Source organism: Magnolia sinica, chromosome 10 (genome assembly GCF_029962835.1).
Source record: "Magnolia sinica isolate HGM2019 chromosome 10, MsV1, whole genome shotgun sequence".
Lineage (NCBI taxonomy): Eukaryota > Viridiplantae > Streptophyta > Magnoliopsida > Magnoliales > Magnoliaceae > Magnolia > Magnolia sinica.
In genome coordinates this window covers 43,852,911-43,867,207 of record NC_080582.1, presented here as the reverse complement: position 1 = coordinate 43,867,207, position 14,297 = coordinate 43,852,911, and positions in this window count along the sequence as shown.

Here is a 14,297-nt window from a genome sequence, read left to right as displayed (position 1 = left end):
AGCAGTTAAGTATAAAAGACTACCAATCATAATTCGATATAGACAGGTGTCTACACTTTTACCTGATTCATCATTTGAGAGTTTAAGAGTTGCACTCATTAGAGTCTCAAACTATTTTCAATTCTCAAACCCAAATCTTTTTACAAGATTCAAGGCATATTTGGTCTATGAGATAAATATACCATCTTTCAGTTGTCTAACTTGTAATCCAAGGAAATAGTTTAGTTTGCCAACCATACTCATTTCAAACTTGGATTTCATTAATTCTGCAAACTTAATAGATAAGTTAGTGTATGTAAATCCATAAATGATATCATCATCATAGATCTGAACTATCAGTATATGATCGTTATATTTCTTAACGAATAAGGTTTTATCAACACTGCCCATAATAAAATTTTAACTAAGTAAAAATTTAGTTAATTTTTCGTACCATGCCTTGGGAGCATAAATTTTGTTAATTTTAATTTTTTTACTAGATTCATGCTATTTAGCATTACATGAGGTATTTCTTGTAGAATTCTATTTTTTCTTTCAATAATTCTATTTTGTTGAGGTGTTTTAGGAGCAAAAAATTCATACGATATACCATGATCATTGCAGTACTTCTCGAAATTGCTATTCTGAAATTCGGTACCATGATCACTTCTAATTTTGAGTACAGATAAATCTTTTTTAGTCTGGATATGTTTTAAAAATTTTCTAACTTCATGAAGAGTATTTAATTTTTCTCTTAAAAAAGCTACCCATGTATATCTGCTGTAGTCATTAACAATGACTAGAAAATACTTCTTTTTACCTCTACTATCTGTTCTAATTGGTCCTATTAAATCCATGTGGAGTAGTTCTAGAGGTTTGGACATGGCTAAGGAGTTCGCTTTCTTGTGACTACTCTTAATCTGTTTGCCAATTTGACTTGCGCCATAAACTTTTTCTATCCTTTTCAACATGGGTAGGCCATGTAAGTGATCTTTTTTACTCAATTTGTATAAATCTCTCACATGTCCAAGACGTTTATGCAATAGTTCAGTCTCGTCTGTTTGGACCATGTAACATGAATGGTTTAATGAACAAGAATTATCAATTATATAATAATTTTCAGATGTCCTGCGATCATTTAATATTACACTACCTTTCTCATTCATAATCTCACATCCGTGATCAGAAAATTTCACACTATGTTTATTATCACAAATCTAAGATATGCTCAATAGATTATGTTTTAATCTTTCAACATAAAGTAAATTTTCAAAGAGAGGTAAATTAAGAAGTTGTACATAACCCTGGCCTATTATTTTACAATTGCTTCCATCTCTGAAAGTGATTAAGCCACCATTTACTTCTTTGATATTGGTGAATATCGCTTTGTCACCTGTCATGTGTCTCGAATATCCACTATCCCGGCACCATCTTGAGTAGATAATGGCTTTGAAAGTTATGTGGGTAACAAGATACGTAACCTTTGGAACCCATTTCATTACGGTTCTAGGTTTAGGAGTATCTCTTATTTTTCATTGTTTTTGAGAGTTGAGATTTCTCATTTTTCTATTTACTCCAATTTCTTTTGAGTTGGATTTCAGAAGGTCTTTAAGCAAGTCCACAAATTTTCAGCTAAGGGTGATTTATTATTCCTTTGATGTTTATAACTGAAGGCATTATTATTTATTTTAGAGACTTGAAAGGGTTTTGAGTTTTTGAAATCATTACGATTGAAATCTCTTAAAGTCTTACCTTTAGAGTTCGAGGATTCTCCTCTTACAAAGATAGGAGCAAAATCCTTGGTTTTCAAAGAATTATCTTTTATATAACCTAGACTAGACTTGTCACCATATCGCCTTGATGAGGTTAACAATTTTTCAAAATTTTGGTCACCAAGGGCATATTTCCAAGTGTCCTTTGAACTCTGAAGGGAAAAAACTTCTAGTTTTAGTTTCTCATTTTCTATTTTGAGTTTTTGTAATTCAGAAGATTTAAAACTTAAATCTAATTTTGTGTAACACACTGAAAATCAGGGGTCGAGCAAGAGCCCAACTCCCAAATTCCAATGCATCACTTATGCAACATAGATAATGATGATTAAATATTGTCCATATTAGTGCATTAAATATGAGTGAGATTATACCAAAACAACATATCATCTCCAGAGACATTTGAAATTTCGCAAGCGGAAGACTATGGAAAGTACATAAAGCATATAAGTCATTGTAAGTCTCCTGAGTATGATCATGTTACCAGGTCCATTAATTACATGTAAAATTCTAAAATATACAAAATGTGTAATGTCATCTAGTCAACATCCCAGTAATCCTCGGTGATTAGAACAGGGCCTACATAGACCCGCCTAATAACTGCACGTAAGAGAACTGCTCCCTGTCATCATAAAAATTAGGCTCCGCCTTGTAAGCATCGCCATCATCTGCAACTAAACTAGAGTCTGGTTGGTATTCAAACACCGTCGTAGAACGTGGGAGTGAGTGATCAACTCAATGGAGCTATAAGGCAAAGGTTAATATGTTATCAATTCAGTCAAGCAGTAATGATAAAGCAATACAACAAGCAATCCTAAGTACTCTGATTAATGCAAGGATGATATGCTATAATGATGCATGCCCTCGCCTGCACTCCCTTTTCGACATGATCTCACGATCGCGGCATGCAACACTCCCATTGTGCTTAATTCCAATGCCAAAGGCACTTGCAATGCGGTGCATGTGCGTGATTAGCCAAGTTCTTAATTAAGCATATTCATACAACAGGATTGAGAAGCTAAGGTACCTCCCTTTATATCATTGACCCAAACATTGATCCAATTAGGGTCATCAATCTTAGTTAATCACATACGAAGAACAGTTCCAGGTCACTACGGAGTGGCTTGTCACCTCAGCACAGGCCTGGTTTATACTCGAGGTCACTACGGAAAGGCTTGTCACCTTAGCATAGTCCTAGGGTATACTCGCGGTCACTACGGGCTCGTCACCTGATTGTAGGCCGACAGCTCGAATACAGTGTCCTATACACCACCATATTCGGCTCATGAGTTTGGGTTACTCATTGGTCACTACAGGGAGGCTCGTCACCCCAGCGTAGGCCGACAACTCTACCACGGTGTCCCATACACCACCATATTCGGCTCATGAGTCTTAACGGATCGAGGTACCAAGGTTAAACGGGTTTTTCATTAGTAAGTTGGTACCTTAGATTCAAACAGTAGCGTCTGTACATGGTGAACATACATTAGGCCAATCGGGTTACTTGAAAAGCTCGACCGGTACGAGCGTACATTGACTTAATCGACATGGAGTGCGTAAGCATTCCATGTGGCCTAACCACTGTCGACAAATAGTGTACGACTTAGATTCGTCGAACAAATCCGTCGTGACTAAAACGGTTTGGCCACCAATCGTAAACCATTACCGATTGCCTGGACTACATCGTAGCCCCAAACACACTCCAAGCAATAGTATTCACATAATGATAGTCAAAGACAACATGTGACAACCAATTTTAGTATCAATCTCAATCAGGCATTTCAACAGAACACGTAATACACATATTAACGTACATAAGTATTTCAACCATAAATCACATAGTAGTAAAGTAGGTTACATATAGGAATCTGTAACTATGGATAAGGGGATCGAGAATCCCATTTCCATTCAGCTATGGGCATGGGTTGAAGTAGTCCAGGAGGTCGACAATGCTCTGCCTTGACCTGCTGGCACGTGAGACAACGAGACACATAATCTGCTATGTGGGCCTTCATGTTGTCCCACCAGTACGAGTGCTTCATGTCTCGGTACATCTTCGTACTGCTAGGATGCATCACCATCCTCGAATTGTGAGTGGCTTCGAGAACTTCCCTCCATAAGTCATGAAGACTTGGAACGCTTAAGCGACCTCGATAACGTAAATCCCTATCTGAACCAACCCTCCATTCGAAGTCTTCCTCGTCACTCGCTCGTTTCCTCATCTTCACTAACCATTTATGTAACACCCCGTATTTTCTATACTCGGGTGTTACCGTATAACCAAACCTAGGATAAATACAAGATATGCTTAAGTGGAAATTCACGCTCATCCTACCTTAAATCTAATCATTGAAAATCGTACCAATCCATATGTCAAGCTATCTATCCGTCAATTTTCAAGATAGATCGTCACACCACCAAAGAGACCTATCTTCTTAGGATCCACTGTTTGAAAACAAAGATCGGGTTACCTGGTTTCATATCCAACTACCGGATCACATCTAAGCTTTTTATTTGCCTAGTTCGTGGCCAAAGGACCTGATTAAGGTCTCCAAGGAAAATAGATGGAGTGGATGTGGAAAATACATTACGGTGGAACCCACATAAGAGATAATAGCCTGAGAATGCCCGTAGTGCCATTAGAGGGTTCTTAATAGTAGTAAAGGTATTTTTGGCATGTAGCACACATTTTCCTAAACACGCAAATGATCCCTAGGGGCCTCTTGGCCATCGATATTCAAACGGGATCAATTCAACTGTTGGAAAATTGAGGGTCAACGAATACAATGGAATTGTTGGTATGGCCCACCTGAGCATTGAATGTGCATGATCAGTGGTCAGAGACCCTAAGTGAGCTTCTAGAACTTAATGGATGGAGTAGATTTAGCAAGGAGTCGGTGGACCCCACCTCTAGATTTAAAGTGTGCACACGGTGCGTGTGCACCGGCAGCACACCAAATGGTCAGCGTGGTCAGACCGGACGCTGACCCGCCATTTCCAAAAATGGAAATTCTCCCGCCTACTACTATTTAAAACGAAGATCAGTTGTGTTTTTCGTCCCTCATTTGATCGAGATGTGGCCCACCATCTCATCCCGATTAGAGGATCCAAACTGCCCATCTGGTAGAGCGTCCACGACTGACCAAAATCATGGTTGGTCCACCCGAGGAAGTGCACACTTGTGCTCACAAGTACCAGGTAAGAAGGCTGTTCGTACTGCCATTTTTCCAAAAATAGGAAGTCTTATTTTTCTTCCACCTCAGTGATCCGTGTGAGGGAGATTTGTCAATCTCAGCCCTCCATTCTTAAGCAATCCTAGCCGTTCGTCCTTAGGGTTTTATAAGGAAAGTATAAGATCTAGAAAGAAAGAGCTAGCCATTTCTCCCTGTTTTGCTGGAAAATGGCCCCACCTCTCAAGCTTCGAACCCACCATGAAAATGCTGATGGAGCTTCACTCCGACCATTCACCGAGCTCCGTTTCTCCCCTAGAAACTCCCCCATGCTGAGGAAGAGGCTCCGTATCTGAATCTGCCATTACTAGCCACGATCTTCTTCCTCGTTGCTACCACACCACACCCCCCTTCCGCTGTTCGAGTCTGGGTCCATTCGGATCTTCTTGAGCTCCCAAATAAGGAGGAAGAATGTGGAAGCAGAAAGGGAGGACGGGAGAGAAAGAGAGAGAGAGAAGAGAGAAAATGAAGAAGAAAAGCAGGGTGAGTTTGCCACTACCTACTCGACCCAGCTCGACTGAGTTGAGGCAGCGGTCTAGTTCCTTGCTGGACATCCTTGGAGGAGAAGAAAGAAGAAGAGGAATGACAGAAGAAAGGGAGAGAATAGGATGGGAGAAGAAAAGGAAAACAGTGGTGGTGTGGCTGTTGCACCATGCCATCTCGACCCTACCACCGCTGAGTCGCTGCGTAGTGTTGAAGTTCGATCTAGGTCTGGCTGGAACCCCAGGGTAGGTAGAAAGAGAAAGTAGGGGGAGAGAGTGAAGAGGAAAGGAGAAAAGAGAAGGAAGAAGGAAGAAGGAAGAAGAAGGAGAGTGAGAGAAAGTTGGGTGAGCTGTGCCGAGTTGACTCGGCTACGACCGAGTCAGGGTCAGTGTGGGCTAGCTATGTAGTAGTCCAAACCTTCTCACTGAGCTGAGTTCGTCAAATCAGTCGGCGGAGGATCCAAGTCTAAGCGCATGCACACTTCGTAATAACATTAGAAGGCGAGTCGACAAGCAAGGTGATGATTTTTCCCCTTGAGCTTTTCATTTTCCCATTAGCTTAAGTTATAGTTTTTATTTGTATTTATAATTGATATCTCCATTTTATAATCACATGTGTTAATCGTTGGAATTGAATTTCTATATTACATGCTTAATGTTTATCCTGTATATTTAATTCATGCTATTGGATTACTTGTGGATTGCTTCAGGGGTTTAAACTGGTACATTAGTGGGGAACCCCCACTTATAAATGTACACCCATACTCAGGATGTAACTCGATTGATTTTGGTTGTAATGAACCTTCGACTTAGTGGTTATTGAATGGTGGGGTGATTCGAATATTGATGTGGGCCTACCATCCAGGGGTTGTATCCAAGTGGTTTTTAAGGATGGTCTTTATCGCATGGTTTTGACACTTGCCCCATGTGGCTTATTTTAATATTTGCCTTTGGTGGCTTATTTCAATATCGCCCTATGTGGCTTTGGTCTGGCATTTGCCCTATATGGGTTCGATATTTATTTTATGCAACCATGCGATGGCAAGCCCCATATGCTGAATATGATTGGCCACTAGTCGATTGGGATTCATTAAACATCCTAAGGTGGTAGCCTCATGAGCCATAAATGATGGAATGAGACACTATGCTTGAGCTGTCGGCCTACGCTAGGCTCTGAGCTCCCCGTAATGACCTTTGAGCTTTATTAAACTAGCTGGTTGTAAAATGGAATAATAATGGTTGGACTAATCATGCATTTTCATATATTATGGTCTTTTCCGGGTGATTAAATTCTCCTTGGGCGATCTATGTACTATGGTCTTTTCCGGGTTATTAAATTCTCCTTGGGCGATCTATATATTATGGTCTTTTCTAGATAGCTGGTTCTCTTCCGGCGTACCTTTGTGTATTTTTTCCGGTGGCTAGTTCTCTTAGGGTGACCCTTACTTATTGGTCTTTTCCGGGTGATTAAATTCTCCTTGGGTGATCTATATATTATGGTCTTTTCCGGATAGCTAGTTCTCCTTCGGTGTACCTTTGTATATTTTTTCAAGTGGCTAGTTCTCTTAGGGAGACCCTTTATTTCGACAGTGGGATGCGCACCCTCCGTCGATGATGCATTCACGCATCCATGCATTTAATAAGACTGCATCATGTATTGTTTTGTATGCCTTGCTATGTTTTTATAACTATACTTATCTAATGTGGTGGTTTGTAATCTTGAGGGGAGTTCATACTGAGTTGGCCACTCATCCATCAAATAAATATAACCGTATAGGTAGCATAGGTGGCTTAAGTGATTTTTAGGTTCGGGCTGATGAGGAACCAGGTTTAAGTGCTAGGGTTACATGACTGGATCTACCTTGAGAAGCTGAGGGGTCTTGTGGCTCAGATTTACTTGCTTTCTACTATTTCTCATGTATTGGATCATGTAATTCTTGTATTTGTTAATTTTGGAGACATTAGTTTGTATAAGTCATTATGGGCAACCTCTTGTATATTCTAAATGAAATTTAAAAATTTTCCTTTATGCTTACTTGTCCATTCTATGCTCATTTTCTTACTCTGATGAAAGAGGTAATATATATATATATATATATATATACTTGAATTTGACCATCCTTTAAGGTTAACACTCGAGTTTTTGGAAAACGGGTCGCGTACTCGGGTCTTGAAAAGTCGGGGTGTTACAATTTATCTTCCCCTTGAGCCATAATGATTCGGTCATCGATAAGTGGCTGCACACGAACATGAGCGATGCTCTCGAACGACTCATCTACAGTAAGCTTCTGCTCGAAGTCTCGCATGAATTCCACCATGTTCCACTCGCCAATCATCAGCGGAGCCGCAAATGTTATAGTCTTCTTACGGCTTAATGCGTCTGCCACAAGGTTAGCCTTGCCAGGATGGTAAGAGACCTCGAACTTGAAATCCTTCAAGGTCTCCATCCATCATCGCTGCCTCATATTTAGGTCCCTCTGCATGAATATGTACCTGAGGCTCTTGTGGTTGCAAAAGAGCTCGAACTCCTCTCCATAGAGGTAATGTCTCCAGAGCTTCAATGCAAAGATGACGGCTGCTAACTCTAGGTCATGTGGAGGGTAGTTTTTCTCATGTTCCTCAATTGTCGCGATGCATAGGCAATAACCCTGTCCTTCTGCATCAGAACACAACCTAAATCTACACGAGAGGTGTCTTTGTATATAGTATACTTGACCCCTTGTTCTGGCAATACTAGCACAGGGGCGGACGTCAACTTGTCCTTCAGATCCTGAAAAGCTGCTTCTGCTTTCTCATTCCAGGTGAACTTGAGATCTTTTCGAGTCAGCTGAGACAATGGTCTGGCTATCTTGGAAAAATCTCGAATAAATTGTCGATAGTAACCTTCAGGCCAAGAAAACTCCTCACTTCAGTAACCGAATCGGGCTGCTCCTAGTCCTGCACTACGGCTACCTTAACAAGGTCCACAGCTATCCCTTCCTTAGACACCACGTGTCCCAGGAACTTGACTTATTCTCTCCAGAAGTCGTACTTCTTGTGCTGTGTAAACAACTGGTTCTTCCTGAGAGTATCAAAGACTGCTCACAGGTGCTCCTCGTGCTCTTCCTGACTCTTGGAATATATCAGGATGTCCTCTATAAATACGATGATGAATTGGAACAGATACGGCCGAAACACCTGGTTTATCAAGTCCATGAACATGGCCGGTGCATTTGTGAGTCCAAACGACATCACAAGGAACTCGTAGTGCCCAAAACTGGTCCTGAAAGTTGTCTTCTGCACGTCCTCATCCCTGACGTGTAACTGGTGATACCCTGACTGTAAGTCGATCTTCGTGAAATACTACGCCCCCTTCAATTGATCAAACATGTCATCTATCTTGGGTAAAGGATACTTGTTCTTCACCGTCACTTGGTTCAACCTGTGATAATCAATACACAATCACAGATATCCATCCTTCTTCTTCACAAACAGCACAAGTGCTCCCCACGGAGACATGCTAGGCCGTCTAAATCCCACGTCCAATAGATCGTCTATCTGTTTCCTCAGTTCCTCCATCTCACATGGAGGCATGCGATAGGTTGGTAGTGAAATGAGCATTGCACCCAGCACTAGATCAATAGTAAAATCGATCTTGCGCTGAGGAGGCAATCCAGGTATCTTCCTGAACACGTCCGAGAAATCCTGAACTACTGGAGTGTTTTCAAGTGTTGGACCATCAACATTCTTCATTAAGGAAGCATAATAAAGAACTCGAAAAGGACAACTGACCTGCACGAGAAATGTAAAAGTTGTACCCTCAGGCCCGTGAGCTGTCACTAGTTTGGTGTCGTAGTCAATCTCAACTTTCATTTCAGTAAGCCAATCCATACCGAGGATGACATCATAATGGTATAAGGAAGTGACAATCAGGTCAATGCATGTAGTTCTGCTCCCTAAGTCTATCAAACACCCCTTACATACCTTAGTAGCATCTGTAAATGTTCCTGCTACTGCGATCACTCTCACCCCTACCATAGGGGTCGTACTCAATCCTAAACATTTAACTGCCAAGCATGAAATCATCGAGATAGTAGATCTGGTGTCCACTAATAAAAATATTGGTGTACCTTGTATGTGTGTAGTGAGCTCGAAAGCCAAAGGAACCGTAGATGTTGACTCAGGCGCTCCAGCTGCAAGTGCATGTACCCGCGCCTGCTGAGAACGGTTTGGTTGCTGTACCATAGGTCGCTGAGGCGGCCTAAAACGAGGTGCAGGCGGTCGAAAGGATGGATGTGCTGGTGCTGACCGTAGAGGTGGGGCTGAGATGGCTGGTGGCATCTGACGGTTGATCCTCTGAGGTGGCGAGAAGCCGTTGTCCCTCATCTTGGTGAAGCAGTAGGTGTCAGAATGGCCTGACCTCTGGCAGTAGGTGCACCATATATCAAGTCACCTCGACTATGTCGGTAGAGCCGTAAGCCTGGGAGGCGAGTCTGTACAAGGCCTCCTGCCAAGGAACAGCCTGCTCGACAACTCTGGTCACGGCCTAGGGACCATAGGAACGAGACTGCAAGATAATCTGTCCCCATCCTGATCCGCTCGCAAAGACATGCCCACTAGCTCAACATAGGTGGATATGCTAGCGCAACACATCTTCAAGCGTATCTCGGGTCGCAGACCCTCAGAAAATCGTCACATCCACATCGGCTAATCAACTAATATCAACGGAGCATACCTAGCCAGCTCCATGAATATGTTCTCATACTCTGCCACTGACATCCCTCCCTAACGGAGGTGGAGAAACTCACTCTCCTTCTCATTATGGTAAGTGAGAGGGAAATACTTCTCGTGAAAGCGGGTCTCAAAAGCCGCCCATGTCTATACATATTCGACAATAATAGTCCGGAGGACGCTGTCCCACTAGAGGCTGACTTCCTTCTCAAACATATAGGTGACTAGCTCCACCTGCTCTGCCTCAGTGCAGTGCAACAGCTTCAGCATCTTAGAGATGCGGTCTAGCCAATACTCGGCCTCCTCGAGTCTGTGAGTACTCGCAAAAGTAGGAAGTCGGAAGCATTGGAATCGCTTAAAAAGGCCACTAGCACCCACATTCCCAGCAGGGTGCACGAGTGGTGCAGGTGGAACTACACCCATGCTCTGGGCAAAGGCCCCTGCAATGGTGGCCAAAAACTATTGCTACTACTGTTACTGCTGCTTCATCAAGAGCATCATCTACTCCAACCTATCAGTAGGAGGAGCCGACTGAGGCACGTGCGGCGTCGAGGAAGATGCACAGTTCTGCTCAGGAACCGATGGGGTAACAGGTGGTATAATAGGTGGTGCCACAGGTGCCGGCCCAGTGGCTGGCTGAGAATCCGGCATGGTCTCGTGAATCGGGCCCGAACTAGGGTTCGAATGACTATCACTTAGGGGAGGTGCCCTGTGAAACGATTCGCCAACTGAAAGACGTGTCATACTCTTCATGACCTTAGGTGGCATTCCCTATATACAACATAAGGTGCAACCCACGTCAGATTCAGCATAAGGATGCACACTTATTCACACATCATTCACATTCCCACTCAAAAGTAGCTACATGCATTTCATTTACCAAAATTTTGTCACAATACATGGGATATAGTTTTACATGAATTATGACAGAAGATGCATGTGAGCTAATTTAAACAAGCTTTAAACACTAAAACACATAACTAACCCTACCATACAACTAAGCCTATCAAGGCTAAACATAGAAACAGGAAAAATAAGCAACAAGGCAACCAAAAGATGACTACATGTACGTCTAGCCGTTTGAATCTGGCGATGGTGGAGGTGCACTCTTATCCTGTAGGCAACACAGGATAGCCCTTAAGGTACGAGACACTTTGTTAATTTTTCGCCTTCCGAAGGCCTGATGCTCTTTGACCTTGGCTCAGGTCTTTGTGATCTCCTATCGCGGGGCAACCTGACCCTCCTCGATCTTAGCCAAGCGGGCTTCTATAGCAGCCCGATCACTGTCACGCACCTATGTAGTAAGAGGAGAGCCCTCATTAGTGTCCTGGGCCTCCTCTTCCTCACCTTCTCCCTCTATCTCACTCTCTTCCCTTCCTCTTCTTCTTCACTCTCCTCAGCCCCGTCGCTGATTTTAGAGCTGGGCATTTCAGACCCGAACGGATGGATCTGACCCAATCAGACCCGATCCGACTCGATTCGAACAGAACCGACGGTCACGATCGGTCAGGATCGGGTAGCCCCATCCAGATCTGAAATATTTTCAGGTTGAATTTGGATAAGTCCCGCTCCGAACCGACTCAATTCGAAATCCGATCCGGGCCCTGCATGGTATGTATTTTATTTTATTTTATATATAAACGATCATTTGAGATAAGAAGACAGAGAGAGATTAGTATTATATCATTTGAGATTAAAAAAACAGAGATTAATACTAGGTATTAGAAAGGGAATGGATTTTTTGTAATTTTTTACAAATAAAAAATATAAATGAAAATGGAAAAAGGGGTGTTGATAAGAACTCGGATGGGTTTTAAGATCTCACATTGGTTTTACATAGTTGCAGAGAGAGAGAGATATATAAAGGTGAAGGTTACTTGACATGCAGGCAAGTACTTGATGGGAGAGGAAGAGAGAGGGAGGTGAAAGTTTGCTTGAAAGGCAAGGCAAGGGAAATAGATTGGGTACTCCTGCTGACACCGGCCAATGGCTAGTGGTCGATACTATGTGGGCCCCACCATGATGTATTTGTTTCATCCATGCTTTCCATATATTTTTACTGATCATTTTATAATGTGAGTCCAAAAATGAGTTATATCCAAATCTCAAGTGGACCACATTACAGGAAATAGTGTTGAATGAGGGTCAATCATTAAAAAGATTTTGGGGGCCATAAAAGTTTTAGATCAAGTTAATCTTTGTTTTTTCTCTTCATCTGGTACTGTATGACCTAACCAACAGATTGGATGTCAAATAAATAGCATAGTGGGCCTTAGGAGGATTTTAATGGTGGATATCCAATCGCTATTTTTTTCATGTGGTGTGGTCCACCCGAGATTTAGATTCCTCTCATTTTTTGGATCAACACATAAAATTATCTTTAAAAATGGATCAACGGAATTGATGAAACACATATATCATGGTGGGGCCACAGAGCACGGACCACCAGCCATGGCAGGGGGAGTAGCCAATCCGTTCCCCATGACAAGTACTTGATGGGAGTTATCATGACAGCTATTCAACAGTACGAAAATATATAAATTTAATAAAAAAATTTAAAAACTTCATTATGTACTCATGATAGCAAGTGCTATGGGTTTGATCACGAGGTATAAGTTATATCCAAACCGTCTATGCATTTTACGAGCTCGTCTTAAGGCATGAGATGAAAAATAAGATATATCTAACAATTAGGTAAACCACACTGCAAAAGGCAGTGGGGGATTAACATATACCATCGAAACCCTTTTTGGGGTCACAGAAGTTTTGGATCAAGGATCAATATGAAATTTGTTTTTCCTCTTCATTCAGGTCTTTTTGACCTTATGAACGGATTGGATGGAAAATAGATGGAAAATAAACATTATGGTGGCCCTATGAATTGTTTAATGGTGAAAATCATTATTTCCACTTCTACTTTTGGTGTGGTCTAGATGATCTTTGGATATGATTCATTTTTTGGATAATACTCTAAAATGATCTCTAAAAATAGATGAACAATGTAGATATAATAAATACATCACTGTGGGGCCCATGTAATTTTGATTTCCTTTAACTTGTTCATACAACTCAGAGCTCGAGGAATGCCAGTTCTCATCTTGGCACGACACGTACCTGCAGTAGCTATATATAGCTGGTGTGAGTGACGTACACTAGCCCATCCGCTTCCTTTTAGTAAACTGTGGGGTCGCTTTGATTTTTTTTTTTGGTTTATCCACACCGTCCATCAGCTTTTCCATATCATTTTAGGGGTTGATAGTAAGTTTTAAGTATATCTGGTGATTAAGTAGATCACACATATGAAACAGTGGGAAATGGATGGATTCGAACCCTGTCCAATCCGATCCGACTCGGTTTTCCTGATCGAGTTGGACTCGGATCGGTTAAGGCCAACAAGGGTTCAGATCTGTTCGAATCATATGACACGGACTCAGTCTCGGATCGGAACGAGTTTGGGTAAGGCCTTACACATTTCGAACCTGGTCGAGTTGGAGTGAATCTGATCTGACTTGGTCCGATGCCCAGCCCTAGCTACTTTCCTTGTCCTCGGACCAACACGTCGTTGTACCGGCCCAATCTTCATGTTGGTGAGTGTGGTGTCATTTATATAGTGAATTGGCACCACCACATTAGGGCGAAGTCTATAGCCAAACTCATAAGCAAGCTTGCATAGAAGTGAATTGGCTGTTCTTGTAGAACGGGCGGTCAAGACTATTTCTCGTAGAACAAAGGTAGGCAAGCACAGCTTGTCTCCCTGCCCAGTACGGTACAAGAAGTCTACCATCAAGCGCGTACACTCGCTACAATTGCTCCACCTGGGATACACGTTGTACGTGAAGATGTGGTGGAGTAGGCAGAAGTCGTCAACCATCTTGGACGCTAAGAGGGTACTGTTTGGATTCCAGTGGGCCAGTCGGCCATAAAGGAATTGCGTGCAGTGATCATTTTCACGATCACTCCTGAAATAACCCTCACTGTTGTGTACCTCACCACACGGTATTCCCAAGAACCGAGATATAAGACGGACGTCTATAATCACTTCCCGCCTTGCCACGGGAATCTTGAATTGTAGAGGCTCTAGTGATAGGTCTCGTATATGGGGGTAGAAGGCTCGGACAGTGTCCACA